Source organism: Lygodium microphyllum, chromosome 29 (genome assembly GCF_053477565.2).
Source record: "Lygodium microphyllum isolate KBCC chromosome 29, Lygodium_microphyllum_v1.1.10, whole genome shotgun sequence".
Lineage (NCBI taxonomy): Eukaryota > Viridiplantae > Streptophyta > Polypodiopsida > Schizaeales > Lygodiaceae > Lygodium > Lygodium microphyllum.
The window spans coordinates 28,742,688-28,760,400 of record NC_141163.1 but is presented as its reverse complement, the minus strand read 5'-3'; positions in this window follow the sequence as shown (position 1 = coordinate 28,760,400).

Genomic DNA, 17,713 nt, shown 5'->3' with positions numbered 1-17,713 from the left:
AAAAGCCTATCCAAAAAATGGCACATCATCCCCAACCATATAGGCATTTATCGAGCACAAAAGGGGCATCATCGGACCATCACCACTGATCTCAGGCATGAGAAGCAGGGGGCTGCCCTGTATTACAGCATGTAGACCTGTGATTTTTAGCCTATCTGAAAATGTGGAGCTCAAAGCTCAAAGGTTAAGTGCCATAGATCAATACCAAAGGGCATAGAGCAAGGCCAAGGTGGTTATTGAGTGCCCAATGAGCTCCAGGAGGAAGTGGGAGCTGGAGGAAGAGGAATGCCACGTGTGTAAAGTGTTGCCACAACAGGGCACAGCCTGCGTGATCTCTGAGCAGGCCTGGACTGCCACGTGTGATGGGGAAGACAAATAGGGAGGGTAGGTAGGCACTAGTAGTGCTCCAAGAAGCCTTGAGTGGGCTCAAACCACATGGAGCACAAGGGGGAACTGCTGACGGGCTGCCCGGGGAAGCTTCAAATGATGGCTGCCCCTCTTCTTCCACCTGTTTAAAATTGAGAACTGAAGTAAAACCCTTCAAACTCTGATGCAATACCTCAAGGACAAGGCCCTGAAGAAGCCCAACAATGCCGGGAGGGAGCTCGGGAAGCCGGGGAGAGTCGGAAGCTTGGGAGATCGGCTATGGATGCCGGGATGGAGACCCAATGCGTGAAGGGAGTCGATGCGAAGGTAGAGAAGCACCGAGTCGAGCTCGAGCAAGAGGAAGCCAAGCTCTGATACCAGTTGAAAGGTGAGAAGGATCGAAAGCTTGCACGTGAGCTATGGCGGGAGAGCAACAGCAAGAAAGAGAGAGACAAGAAATGGGAACTCCAACAGTCACAATGTGTGACCGATGTGTGACCGGGCCTTCCTTTATTTACTAATCACTAAAATGAATCTAAGGAATAAAGTGACGTGATGGGCACCCGCCACCTGCAATGTGCAGTGGCAGGTACTGTCAGTGTAGTAATACACAGGGCGGCACAGCGGAGGCGCCTTTACCCCAACACTACTTTCTTGAGCTATTAAGAGCTTTCATTCTTCTCTTTCCAATATTAGACAACATCTCCAAGCTAAACATCCATCCATCAAAACACTTTTTATAGAAGCAACCTAAGTGGCTACTAACCAACTGAGGTGGATCAAAAATAAATGATATAGAAGAAGGAAGAGAAACAAGTATTAAAGGATGAAGTGACAGATATGAAAAAACATAAAAAGAAGAAAGGCTTAAAAATAGAGATTCAAGTAGTTTAACAGAATCCAATAAGAAAGAAGTTAAGTAGTATGTTGAAACAGAAGAAAGGAGTGTAGTAGACGATGGCGAAGGACAAGGAAGAGGAGATGAAAAAACACGATCTATGATGAACGAACAATGAGTAAAAATAGAAATTTGGGGATCTGATTGAGGTTGAAAAAGAAGTGGAGGAATAACATGGGGAGTTGATTGAAGTATGGATAATAAGAATTAAATCCATAGGCCAGGTAATGAACAACTCCTTGGATAGGTAATTGAATGAAATCTTGGCAAGCATAAACATGTCTTGAAGAAATTGACACAATGGTTCTCAAAATGGATCAAAGATCATTACTACTGAGACACCTGAGGTGATGAGATCTTTGTTAAGATCCAAGATGGTATGAGTTTGTTTCTGCAACACCTTGATAACTAAGAGTTGATCGGCTACTAGAAAAATCTCTCCATAATAAGAAAGAGAAAGTCTTCCCCAAGCCTCTGGGTGTCATCATAATAGTGGTATCTCAGATTGAGCCAAGTCCCTTGTTATAAGAGGATAAAAACTCATCACGCAAAGCAGGATCATCTAGAATCAGTGGGCAATGAAAGAGCCATAGAATTGAAAAGATCAGCCTTAACAATAAGGTCTGATTTCAACAGTGGAGAATAATCTCGATATACCAAATGAACATATTAAACGGGTTGAGGTGCCATTCAGATGATAACAAAACACACACACCACACAGACAAAAAGAGTGCTTGCAAAACAGTAGAACAAAAATAAATAAAAGATCAACCAAGTATCAACTGTTACACATAGGACCATTGACCACCCCAAATAAACCATATCCTATAAAATTTTGACATGACCTAGCCACACTAAAATTTTGACATGACCTAGCCACACATACGACCAAAAGCTTCATGAGATGTAACACATAGGCACCTTAATCCCCGTATTAGGTAGTTTAAAAAGTCAAAACAAACATATCGTACCCCTAATTGCAACATCATGACCAATAGAATATCAAACCACAACACATGGATAACAATGAGCCAAGATTGAACTGACAATGTCGATGCCTATGGAATGAGTAAACTATGTCACCCACACTCCCATGTAGCGCGTTCATTGAGTTAATGATAAGTGAAAAGTGAGCAGATTTAGCTTTAATTCATGATGTATTTTTAAAAATTTATTACCAATGGATAAAATTTTTATTAAGTGATAAACCTTAGAAAAGAAAATGGCGATTCATTAATTACACCTTTATTAAATTGATCAATGTATTAAGCACAACCCATGATTGTGATCCCAACTCGTATGGTCTCTAACTACAAAATTCATTCTTAGAATTTATCATGTATATAGCACTTTTTGGCCAGTGCGTACATGAGTGACTGCTAGTTCCTTTTATTACAAATTATGATCTGTGTGTTTGGCACATAAAGCATGTGCCATGTGAACAATGAGTTTATTTTAGCTTATTTTAATGGTTTGTTAGGTATGGATGCACATGGAAAAATGTCATCAGATGTTCTCATTTTAGAAATTAAATATGATTTATCGTGCACTGAAAAATGAAAAAAAATTGATACCTACAGGGTATGTGTATGCACCCTAATCTGAATGTGCATACTAAAAAGGAATAACCACATCCATGAAGGAAACCAAAATGCAATCCAGCTAGTCTGAAAGTTGATAGCATGAGAAAAAATATCAAAAAGATGGCATGAATTTTTTTTTGTATTTCATTTTTGTATTCTTATAGTTTTTTAAAAAAATTATGAAATTTTTTCTCTTTTATTTGGTTAAAATGAACCAATTTAGAAAGATTGATAGATGGAAAGTGTGGAATTTGAAATGGAATTTGTGGGGATATTAATTATTATTTTTGAAAAAAATAAATATTTTTAATGAAAATTTCAAGTTTTTAGTGGATTTTTTATTTGTTCTATTTTTTAAAAATTGATGATATTCAATTTTCAAAAATTACAGAAATATTTTTATTTTTATTATTTTTTGTAAATTTTTAGCTTTTATTTGATTTTTTGTGGCTTTTACTTTTGTTTTTACTTTATTAGAAAACAATATTTATTTTTGTATTTAAAAGTTTTCAGCAATTTCAAATTAGAGGAAAGACGGGTACCATGGTTCACCATGCTGTGCAACATGAACATCAGCAATGAGCCCCACGGTACGAACAAAACCCCATGTGCATCCTTGCACTGCATGAACGGTGGTAAAGAATCACAAACACGCACGAACACGAACCATGGACTCGCAAAAACTAATGTGGACGCCAACGCATGATCACCTACTATCGAAAAGAGGATGCCATGAGGGGAAGAGAGCGTGGGGGTAGGGTCGTTGATGACGTGAATTTATATGTTGGAGGGTGTGGGCTTGGGTGTGGATGGGGGTTAGGAACATGTGCTAGGGAGGGGAAACTAAGGGCATGTGGGGAATTCGATGGGGCAAAGTGAGAATGGGGTTTATGGGAAGGGTGGTGGGGAAAAACCTGGGCCAGGGGGGAGGGAAAATTTTATGGTGGGGTGGGAATGGGGTGGGGGGGGGGGGATGGGGATTGAAAAACAGGGGGTGGGGAGTGAAAGGGTGAAAGAGGAGGTGGTGGTGGTGGTGGTGGGGAGGAGAAGAGGGCAAGGAGAGGAAGAAAAGGAAGGACGAGAGGAAGGACGAGGAGAAGAAGAATAAGAGGAGGAGGAGGAGGAAACGGGTGACCAAGCGGCGTCACTGAGACAGAAATGATGGAGGTGGTGGCGACAGCAAAGGTGGCAAGGCCATGGGCCATGGTTGGGAGGGGGTGGAGGCAACGGAGGGAGGAGAGAGGAGGAGGAGGAGGAGGAGGAGGAGGAAGCAGAGAAAGAAGACGAAGAAGAGAGGAGAAGAAGGAGGGAGAGAAGAAGAAGAAGAAGAAGAAGAAGAAGAAGAAGAGAAGAACGAGAACGAGAACGAGCCATTGGGGGAGGGAGGAGGGTTTTTAATTTTATTTTTCTTTTGTTTTTGTGTTTGTTTTTTATTTAATTGAAAGATGAATTATAGTTGCCCCCCCCCCCCCCCCCCCCAGTCTCGTGCATAAGTGTAGGATGGGGTAAAAAATTTTGAAGTTGATCAAACGCGAGCGGGGAGAACACAAATGCGTCGGATGCGCCATGGTGGATCTAATGGCATGCATCATGAGATAAGAACCGGGCTTTCACATGACATGTGGGGACACTAATAGTCGAAAAAGCATGAAAATTTTAATTGGAGACCAATTAGACATCGAATGAAGTAAAAAAAGCCAATTCATGTAGAGCTTGACATCTCAACAATCCCCCTCGAGATAACCATGAGCTCATGAATTCCAAGCATAGTCCGAAAGCGTTAAAGCTTCTCAGCCCCCAAGGTCTTGGTAAAAATATTAGCAACTTGATCCTCTGTGCTAACATTAACCAAGTCAATATAAAACTTACTGGAACCCGCTCTCGAATGAAATGGTAATGGACCTCTATACGTTTGTTGGTCCGTGCATGATACACTAGGTTCCTAGCCAATTGAATGCTGCTACGGTTATCACAATAGATGATAATCTTCTTATCCACCTACATCCCCAAATCACCAAGTAGCTTATGTAACCAAGCTACCTCACATGTTGTAATTGCAGCATCTCTGTACTCTGCCTCTGTAGTACTAGACAAGACAACCATCGGTTGTTTCTTGTTGCTCCAAGTAACAACATCACTACCAAAGGGAAATGTAAAACCACTGGTAGATCTTGTGTCTAAAATACTACCATCCCAATCTGCATCTATGTAACATGCAATTCTAATGGTATACCTGCACCATAGAATAAGGCATAGTCCAATGTGGACTTGACATAGCGTAATGTGCACCACACTGCATGCAAATGTGGCTTCCATGGAAGCTACATAAAGTGGCTCTCCAAACCAACTATATAATTTAGGTCTGGCCTAGTTATCGTTAAATAGTTAAGACTACCCACAATCTTCTGATACATAGTCACATCCTCAATCAAGTCACCCTTATGTGCACTAAGCTTAACATTAATATCCAAATGTATAGAAATAGACTTGCAATCAACCATACCATACTTCTTCAACATATCCAATGCATACTATCTCTGCGACGGCCATATACCCTCTAGAGTCCTAATTATCTCTATACCAAGAAAATAGCATAGCTCTCCTAAATCCTTCATCTCAAACTCAGCCTTGAGAAGACCCTTCACATTGTCAATCTCTATCTCATTATCACCCACAATGATCAAATCATTCACATATATAGTAATGACCACAACACCTGCATCACTCTCACATACATAGAGTGAGTGATCAACTTGTACTTTATGAAATCCAATCCTGACAAGGTATTCTGCAATCCTGTCATGGCATGCCCTAGGTACTTGCTTCACCCCATACAAGGCCTTATGAAGCCTACATACATAATCTAGATGGTTCTCATTCACATAACCAAGTCGTTGCTCCACATAAACATCCTCTTACAACTTCCCCTACAAGAAGGCATTCTTAACATCTATTTAATGCATGATCCAACCTTTTGATACAGCCACTGCTATGACAACCCTTATATGGTCATTTTAGCCACTGTAGCAAAGGTCTCCTCATAATCAATACCATAATTCTACACATATCCTTTGGCAGCCAACCATGCCTTATAGTGCTCAATAGATCCATCTGACTTATGCTTAACCTTGTAAACCCATCTACAACCAATTGCCTTCTTGCCAACTTCTATGTGACATTATCCATGAATATAGCCATTTCTTAATCCATAGCACAATCCCAATACTCATTATCCATTGTATCCTCAAAATAAGTGGATTCCATATCCTACACAACCTTACCCTATGCATAGTGATGAGCTATATAGCTATCATATGTCAATCATTGCATTGGCTTTCTCACTTTACTTGACCTGCATGAACCTAGATCACTACGAGCTGCTTTAGCATCCTCTTCTGCATTCTGCACACTAGGTGTTTTGATAAATGGAATCCCAAACTCCTCATCCAAACTCTACTCAAAGCTATCTGAATCAGCGTCAACATGGGAGAAACCTAATGATACATCTGTCACAATAGGTGAGTCCCCAACTTTCTCTTTACCTTTTCTTGACATCTATAATGTACTTGGTGGAGTAACCTATGACCTCAATCTACCACTCCAAGGTCTATCAACAGAACCATGACTAGGAGACTCTTATGATCCACTCAATGTTTATGGCTGTTACTTGTGTTCTACACAGCCACACTCTCATGTTCATCAACCCCAATTGCATTCTGCACATTACTATACCAGCTAGTCATTTCATCAAAAACAACATCCGTACTAACTCTCAACTCACATATGATAGGGTTATAATATGTATATCTCTTCTGCTAAAGAGAATATCCAACAAATACACATTTTTCTGCTTTGGGATCTAATTTACTATGCAACTCATCAATACATCCAAATACTTTCAGATGGACAGATTTGACTTGTATCATACCATGTACAATAGCAATGGGTATCCAAAAAATACACATTTTTCATATTTGGGATCTAATTTACTATGCAACTCGTCAATACATCCAAATACTTTTAGATAGGACATATTTGACTTTCTACCTGTAAACTTCTCTTTAGGTATCATACCATGTACAATAGCAATGTGTATCCAACAAATACACATTTTTCATCTTTGGGATCTAATTTACTATGCAACTCGTCAATACATCCAAATACTTTTAGATAGGACATATTTGACTTTCTACATGTAAACTTCTCTTTGGGTATCATACCATGTACAATAGTAGTAGATGTCATGTTCATAATGTATATAACAGTAGCAATTGCTTCAACCCAATAGTGATGAGACAAGTTTCTTGCCATTATGGACAAAATCAAGGGCAATCTCATGACTCACAAGAATAGTCATATACAACTGTTAGAGATCTGACTCCAAGCAAGGTAAGCCATAGACAATGTGACTGACAAAATGCAAGTTTTGATAATAAGGAATGCTATAGTTGTGGTAAAAAATGTCATATTTCATATGATTACCCAGAAAAGAGAAGAGGTGGAAATAACAAAATGGGAGAAGATAGCATAACAATTATGCATCTACCAATAATCATGTTGATAGTGAAAAGTTGTTTGACATGCAACATATGATAAGTGCAGTAAGTGTAGATGCATCAGCAGTAACGACTAAAAACAAATTGTTGTAGTAGATGCAAAAGGAAATGCAAAAGAAAAGGTGATTGCAAAAAATATGGTTCAATAGTCACACATATTGAGTGGCCAAAAGAGTCCTCTTCTAGTAGATTTATTGAGAGACCATGTAGTGGCATGTTGTGTGCAAATAGCACTCATACAAGTACAAAAAATGTATCACACAAGGAAAAATAAAAGGTGTTTGAGTCACTTGGTGTGCCAAATATTTATGTAGGCTATTCACATGTAAATGGTGAGTTTAATGGCTCAAATTAGAGTATGGAAGAGGAGTTTGGTATTTCCAATTATTCATATGCGTGGTGTAAGGAAAAGCAAAGCTGATATAAAAGGATCAGAAAGTGTTCTGCAAGTGTAAAGGTCAATGAGAGTAAGATATCCTATAAACATATTGACATATGATGGTTATGTTGCTCACTGTTATGCATATATGGTAAAGGTTATAAAATCAATTGAGCCCACTTGTTTTGAGAAAGCTATTGGTCATGTGCATTGGGAGAAAGCCATGGATGAAGAAATGGTTGTGTTGGATGTAAACCAAACTTGGAATTTAGTACCACTACGTGAGAGGAAGAAGTTATAGGCTACAAGTGGATTTACAAAGTAATGCATAATGCAGATGGTAATTTGAGCAAGTATAAGGCAAGATTGATTGCCAAAGGTTATGCACAAACTTATGGGATTGATTATGAGTAGATATTTACTCTTGTGGCAAAGATGGCAACTATAAGAGCTATCATTGTAAAAGCTGCAGCAAAAGGTTGGGTTTGCATCAAATGGATGTAAAGAATGAATTCTTGCATGGTGAATTGCAAGAAGTGTACATAAAGTAGCCATAGGGCTATAAGAGGATGGTTCACCTTGACTATGTGTGTAGGCTATGCAAAGCCTTGTATGGGGGGACTGAAACACGCACCAAGAGTATGGCATGACAAGATAGCACAATACCTTGTCTCTATTAGTTTCCATGTTGGAAATGTAGATCACTTACCTTATGGCCATTAGAGTGACAAGGACATTCTTGTGATTGCCTTGTATGTGGATGATTTGATTATTGGGGGTGATAATGTGCAAGAGGTGGAGCTTGTGAAGAGTCTTCTCAAGAAAAAATTTGAGATGAAAGATTTGGGAGAGTTGAAGTATTTTCTTGGCATTGAGGTGATACAAACATCAAAGGTGATATGGCTCTCACAAAGGCAGTTGATCAGGGATATGTTGACAAAGTATGGTATAGCTGATTGTAAGCCAATCTTAGTGCCATTGGATCATAATTTGAAGCTAAGTGCTAATGTGGATGAGATATTAAAGGATCCCACAATGTACATCAAGATAGTGGGAAGTTTGATCTTCACTACTATCATGAGGCTAGATTGTAGCTACAAAGATAGCTTAGAGAATTAGTTTATGTAAGTGTCTCATAAGCCTCATTTGGATAGTATGAGAAGTACCTTGCAGTACATTAAGGCCACATTGGACTATGGTATCTTTTAGGAGGCTGGCTTGGTGGTGTAGTTATTTGGTTATACTGATGTAGATTAGGCAATGTATCTACCAAGAAGTCCGCTAGTGGCAATGTATTTTCCTTTGGGAGCGGGACTGTGACTTGGAGCAATAAAAAATAGTCCACTATTACATTATCCAAGATACAGATAGACAAGAGAGTTATCATTTATTGTAACAACATGGGTAGCATACAATTGGATAGGAACCTAGTGTCTCATGCATGTACAAAACACATTGAGATTCATTGCCATTTCATTAGAGAGTGGGTCTTGGTAGGTGACATTAATCTCACATATGTCAGCATAGAGGAGCACGTTGCATGTATTTTCACCAAGGCCCTAGGAGCAAAAAAGCTTTAGTGTTTTCGAAGCTTACTTGGAGTATAAGTCATGGAGTTGGCTTGAGGGGAAGTATTGAGATATGAAGCTCAACACGAGCTGATAGTCATGTAACTGGATGATCATTTTCACATTCATATCACTAACATGGTTGGTACCTACATCGGCATATCGTTCCAATGATAATTTTAAGCTGAACATCAATTAGTTCACCTACCCAAGTTACAAGATATCTATCTAGTCATCTTTCTAATTAGCATGTTCACACTATGGACCACTTGTATGTTATGTATGTTATACTCTCTTTTATTCTTGGTAGACTTGTATAAAGAAGAAGAAGAAGAAGAAGAAGAAAGATTAGGGTTTCAACTTCTATCTTGTATACATTCTCTCTATGTATTTTGTGTCTTGCAAGAGCTTAAGCTCCCTCTCGCTCCTCCCATATTTTCAAGGTGGACCTAATTAGTCAATGGCTTTCATTGAGTTAGAAAAGGATCAAAAAACATGACTATTCCTAGGATCAAGTGTTAGAACTAGCTAAGCACTTTTTTAGGGGACCGATGTGAGACTATATCTTATGGGTAGAGAGGTTGACACTCAGCTCCCCCTCATTTCTCACTCTCATTGAACCAAGTATAGTGCTTGCCCGCCTTGAGTCCCCGATGGCTCATGAAATTGTGACCATCTTAGGTCAATATTAGATTACTGATAGTGACCATAGTTGAGTCATTAGGAAGCCACAAGACCACAACATGAACACAAAAAACACCAAATTTCTTGAAATTACCCTATTACTACAAATAACTTTTTGAATCAATTTATAACCATTTTAAGTATTTAATATTCAAGAACAATATGCAAACATGAAATACATCTTATACTCATTAATACAGAGCTATTGTCTCGAAAAATATCACACACTTTACTATCATCATGACCATTCTTGAATGAATAACTCGGAATAGACAACATTAGTTTTTCGAAAACCAATACAGATAGATAGAACTAGACATCAGCAAAACCGTAGTCAAGCGCTATCTTGAAGATTTTTCTCATTCATGATCATGAAAAATCTGGAAGGTTTACAACTCTTGGTACTCAAGACAGCATGTGCCTTCACTTCACGTGAAGTCATATAACATATAAAGTCACTTCACACATGTTGATCCTATGAGCATACATGCATATAAGTACTAAGGTATAAAAGTACTAAATAGATGATGCAATCCAAGCACTAACACCTGGCACAGCCCAATGGATGATTGGGATAGTTAGGACCTGAACCCACCAACATGCAGCTAAATGATCTGAAGTATGAAATCTAAATGACACGAAGACTAACCCAGAGAACATAGTTATACCTTGCCAGAGACTTTGCACCTTGTGACAAGCCACACCGAGTAGCACTGAATAGATCCCCTCTAGGATACTCAAATCCCTCTACAGTTGTATAAGTAGTCCTAAGTGCCAACAAAATGCAACTAGTAATTGTGATGAAGCTAAACAGGAAGTGCAACTATTACAAACTAAAAACTATGCCTAGATACATAGGGTATAATAGCCATGCATAAAGAAAGTTCCATAATTGGCTGAATGAGCAATAGCCAATATAGAAGAATCATGGTCCACATCTCTAACCTCTACCTTAACTTCATGAAGTATCTCTTGTAGCATGTCATCCTTGTCAACAAATTGTTTGTTGCAACAAAGAAGCCACATAGTCATCACTTTGTCTTTTTGCTTCCACAACATTTTCCAACTTTGCAAACAATCAAATCCAAACATCTAGTCTCCAAATCATGAACCTTCTGAGCTAATGCATTCTTCTCCTGCACCAATGCATCATTTTCTGCTGAAACAAAGATATCTTTAAGCATGTTATATGGCCTGGACATAACACCATCAAGCTTTTCAACCACCATTTGCCATGCATTTTTAACATCAGCAACTAAATCATTTCAGATATCCTCAAATTCAAATTCCAAGACCACAAAAGCATTCACATCAACTTCTAGATTTTACAAAATTTGCTTTTCCACCTCTTGAAGAGGTTGAAATCTCTCAAACAAAAGTTTATGGTCAAATTGACATACGTTTCCATGAAACTTTCCATCTGTGCCATACATTTAGTTCAAAGCTCATGTGTCCATCTTTTGAATAAGGTAGTAGGCATTTTACCCTTATCTATCAACTACTACATTTCTACAATTTTCTCCACATGTTGTGATTCCAATGAATCAAATTTAACCTACTTTTCGTGCAATTGTTTAGCCAAACTATCACATTTATTTTGTTCAATACAGAGCTCAACATGCAACTGTTTTACCATTGCTACAGACCGAAAACTATCTTGACCATGCTGCTGCAAATAACCCATCACTTTCTACATTACATCCACACTATATCAATGACACTAGCAACTGTTGAACCATCCATCCTAGAATGCATAAAAGTAGATGGAGCATGAACTCCCTGAGTATCCACATGCTCATCAATCAATTAATCCTTAACATGAACTCGAGAATCAAGAGAAACACCTTGATGGTTCTCTTTTGACATAGGCATACTCCGCAACCAAATCTTACCACTTTTTTGCTTCTTCTTTCTACGCATATGGCCTTCAGTTTTAGATATATCCACATTACCCTATTTCCTTGCATTTACTGCATCAACAAGACAAACATCTTTATTGTCTTGTTTCACAAACTCTAAAGCAATTTGTTTGGATAGGCCTCTTCATAGCCAACTTGTATCATATCCTTGTAAATGACTTGCTTATCTTTATCCCCATCAAACATGTCATCAAGATCCCTATCATGTTGAGTTTGATCAAAACCATCAACTTGAACATCTACATGTACTACATCGTCTGACAAAGCAGTTGGGTCCAATTTTAGTAAATACTCTACAGTTAACTCAGGATACTTGGTCCTTGCATGTTCATACAATGTGGCTAAGAAACATCCCATCCTAGATTTATGGAACACCTTTTTGATTTGGACACCTTAATCTCAACCATTAGCCTTTCATGCAACAAACCTGCCCAATTTGGCATTCCAAGATTTTTGGCATAATAAATAATGCCATAGGTCTCTCTAGCAATCTTATCAGTCTTTATGAACATCATGAAGCTCTCCATGAACCACCGCAATTGCAATTTACTAATAGCATCAAGGTTCTTCATAATAGAAATGCTCCTAGTACATGTACGATTACCAAAAGCACAACTCATTTGTTCTTCCAAACACCCCCATGATGTCAGATTGACATTCATGGGGAGAGCAAACTGACCATTGCTATAGTAAATTCTATCCGACTTGCAATTCAGCCATCCCATTGCCTCAAAATATTCAATTACAATGATGCATGAATGTTTGAACCCCATCTATCCCATGGCGATTGGGCATATGCATACAGGCCAATTTTCTCCAACCACATGCAATGCACCTCGTCTTCAACATAATAATCAAAGTCAAATCAACAAAGGAGTGCCTATAGCACTCGAGCTAGCGACATGACCACCATGCTTCGATGTTGGCTCATCTTCTTTTGGCTGCGTAGACTTGTCATCATCGACATCATCAAGTCATCATCCTCATCCACATCCACATCCAACCAAGCATGCTTAGATAGTGAGAGTTTGCGTGCTAAAGTGCACCAAGTGTGAATCATGACATGTGCAATAGGTTGCAACACCTTGAGAAAATGATGATGAGAAGGAAAAACAATCAGTTTCAAACTCCATTTAAATAAAGAAGTCCAAGTCCACATTGAGTTTAGGCCCTTTTGTGCCAAATGTCATTTCATGATCATGAGCTTGTGACCTTTAACACACATAAATGTCCTTAACATATTCCTTTGTCCAAGTGGGCACAACTAAATTAATAGATGAATAATAAGGTTGAACAATACTTTTAAGTCTAAAGCCATTGACTGCAACTTTCAAGACATTACCTTGCAAATCCTTCAAGAAAACTACACCCTATCCAAGGTCCTTCCAAATAATAAATGGCCATGCATACAAAAGCTTCAAGTTACTGAGAAATTTGTCAAGTCAAGAATTGTAAACCACAACCTAGTCCCCTTCTTCAAAAATTTTCCTTTTGATGTGCACATTCACCCAAGCTTGTCTACGTTGTTGTGTAAGTCTTGATACATAAGCAGCTAACACCTTGTCTTCCGCTAACTTTAGAAGTTCCATCCTATGCTACACTATTTTTTCAGGATCTAGCTTATGTTCTACAGCAACCCTAAGACTCGAGACAACAAACTCCATAGGCACCACAACCTCTACTCCATATACAAGTCTGAAAGGTTTAAGTTTGTGGTCTTGAGCCTTAGGGTTGAATGGATAGCCCACAATGCAAAATCCAACTTTGAATCCCAATCTTTCATGTTATCCTCGACTATTTTCTTCAAAATATAGAGCAAAATCTCGTTGGAACTTTTTGCCTATCCATTAGCCTAGGGATGATAAGGAGTAGTCTTCTTATGCAAAATCATGTGTGTAGCTATCAACTCCTGAAGAGCTTGATTTAGAAAGTGCTTAACCCTATCACTGACCAACTCTATAGGGCCTCCAAACCTGATCATGATGTTAGAATATAAAAACTTGGCCAAACTAGCTAATTTTTACTTTTAAAGCCTGAGCTATTTTTGGAATGGTTCAAGCGGTAATACATGATGGTCTTGCATCCTATTGGCTGACCCTCCTTCAAACATTGCAAGCACTCTTTAGCATACCGATAAGCATCCCTCAAAATAGTAGGCCACCATAATCTTGCCTGCAAAATTTTCCTACTTGTAATCTCCCCAAAAAAATGGCCTCCTAACAATCCAGAATGGGCTTCATGAAGGACAGTTGGTTGCTCATACTCATGTACACACCTTCTTAATACATTATCAACTCCTGCCCTGTACAAAGTATTCATAATAACCTAAAAGGATCTACTCTTCAATGCCAAGTTCCTTCTTTGGTCAAGTGTAAGGTGTACCGACATAACCCCTTCGTGCTAGGAAATGTAACAGCTGGTCATAATATGAGTCAGGGTCTACAACCTGAACCTTCAAAGAGTTCAACATCAGAAAGCTAATTAGGAACTCATGCTTCTACATCATCATTCTCCAATTTGCTAAGATAATTAGCCATAGCATGCTCTTCCCTTGGAGTATGAATAACCTTGAAGTCAAACTCTCGTAGTAACAACATCCATCTAGCCAATCTACCTATCAACTAAGGTTTATTGGTAAAAAATAATAGAGCCTAATGGTCGACATGGAAAACCACATGATTACCCAACAAATAATGCCAAAATTTCTACATAGAATAAACCATGCCAAGTGCTTCTCTTTCTATGACTAAATAATTCATTTCAGCATCACTTAACCTCCTACTTGCATAATAGACTGGTCTATACTAACCATATACCTTATCTTGCATAAGAACAACTCCCAAAGCTAGATCAGGAGCATCCACAAATACATGGAAGGGTAGGTACCATCTGGTTAACATGGTAAGAGGTGAACAAATATGAGATAAATACTTAATATATCTATTGTGCCACTTCACTTGTCCCAGAAATCTCATAATCTCCTACACATTATATGGAGCTTTAGCCTTATGGACTATTGCTATCTTCTTGGGATCTATTGTCATACCTTCCTCGAACAATATGTGGCCTAACAATACTCCCCTTTTTGTTGCAAATGTTGACTTGAAAGATTTAATGACATACCAAACTCCCTACACCGCTCAAAGCAAACCCTAAGATGCTTCAAGTGCTCTTGCCTCTTGCCAAAGACACAAAAATCATCAATGAAGACTCACACAAAAGGTGTCAAGTATGGACCAAATGTCTTATATGCAACTCCCTGAAATTTTGGGGTCCATTCTTAAGGCCAAAATTCATTATGATACTGACAAAGGCTCCCCATTCTATACTAAAATCAGTCTTATCCATGCCAATCGGATGCATCCTAATTAGATTGTATGCTAAAAACCCATCCAGAAAACTATACATCTCATGTCCTGCTACATCATCCAACAAGGAATCAGTAAACAGTATTGGAAAAGGATCCGAGATTGTAGCTGCATTCAATTTCTTGTAATCCAGACATACTCTGATCTTTCTATTTTTCTTAGGTACTATCACAATAGGAGATAACCATGTCACCTCATTTACTGGCTCGATGAACCCAACCCTCAACAACTTGTCAATTTCCTACTTTGCTTGCTTGGCATAAATTGGATTCATCCAATATCTCTTTTGAATTATTGGCTTAGCATCCTTCTTTAGATTGATCCTATGCTAACACACTACTGGCGGATCAAACCCCTTCATATCTATATGATCCCAAGCAAAGATATCTTGAAACTGCTGACATAATTCGATAAGATCCTTCTTGAAAGCTTCCTCCACATAAATGTTCATCTTAATGGGTTTACTCTCTCCTTGCTCGTTCAAGTTGACCTCCTGAACTTCATCTTCAACTATTCTTGCTGATCTTCTCATAGTGTGCTCATACCTCTGCTCAGCTTGAATAATGGCTTTCCGTCCTTCCTCTTCTAGCCCATCAAGGTTGTCCATACCCTTAGAATCCTTAGACTGTTGATTTTTAGATTCCTCTTTCAATCCATTTTCAGGATGACCAGTTCTTGAGTCTTGAATTAATTTACGCTCCTCATCCCTGTCATTTCCTGAAAGTTAGGTTGCTCTTGATCTTCAAGATGTCTAACTAAATGCTATCTTGGCTGGCTTTGGCCAACAAAATGAACAGTTTGGTATTCCAAAGTTGCATTTCTATCACTTGTGGAGAATCCTAATACTCCTAGATAATACTATCAACATCTATCTCAAACACTAGAACTACAAAAGGATTTGCTTGCAAGAATAATTCTTCCTCATCAAAAGCACACTACCACGAGCCAAAACACTTGTGCACACTAGTCTAGACACATTTGTTCACATACGATAAGGCACTCACGTGCATAAATTACACTAAGACATCACTCGTGCATGCATGACAAGTAGCATGTTCGGGCACATTGATACACTTGCACACACAACCTAGCACTAGTACTCATCATCACCACTAGTACAACATTTGTACTAGTATAGTCAATTGCATTGTCACAATTTCGCTTTAGTATGGCATTACAATAGGAGAAATTAGATTAGATCTTCCACTTTCAAGCATAGATGCATCCCACAAGAAAGAATCTATCCTACTTAATATAGAATTAAAAACAAAGGAGATATACCACTTCATTGTCCTAGTAGGACTCTTTTGCTTCAACTTGCTACATGGTGTGAACCTTCATATGCCTATATGCCTCCTAGGATACCTAATGATTTAGGTCTCTAGGATATAATATAATGTATTTGTTGGTAGGACATGCCATGTTTTTGTTACCCTTTTAACTTGTCACTCTTGTATTCAAGAATCTGGTAAGTTACTAAGAACTATCTCACGTGAGACTAAATCCTCCCCTCTTTAAGCTGTATTTAGATATTTTTGTGGGATTTTTTCTTCAAACTCTTGATCAAAATGATTTTTTCTTCAAAACTTTTGGATTTTGTAAAGCATGATTTGGGCATTTTGACCAAAATGGTTACACACACACACACACACACACACACACACACACACACACACACACACACACACACACACACACACACACACACACACACACACACACACACACACACACACACACACACACACACACACACACACACACACACACACACACACACACACACACACACACACACACACACACACACACACACACACACACACACACACACACACACACACACACACACACACACACACACACACACACACACACACACACACACACACACACATGTTCTAGTTACACATTTAGATGATCACTCATAGTACAAACACACTTAGATTATTTATACTCTATCAGATATATCCTAAGGAAGTAATTACTATTAAGTTACTACTTTATTAGCTAATCCATAAGTTTATGCTACACAAATTCATTGTCTTAGTTTATTCCTCTAAAATATATACCCTAGTATAGAAGCCCTAAAGTAGCTACCCTACTTACTAATCTGTGAGTTTATAAATATTTTAAACCACCCACTAATCCAGTACTCATCAGCTTACTCACTCAATAATCTTAGTAATTCTTTGATGATCATTCTACCCAATAAATTTAAGTAGAAAAAACCACCATTCTCATATTATCTAATAAATATACACCCATATGAAGAATTTCACTACTCCACTAGCTAATCCATATGTCTATACTACTCTAATCCTATTCCTTTGAAAATTATATACCCTACTATATATGCCCCTTTATAGTTGGCCTACTAGCTAACTTACG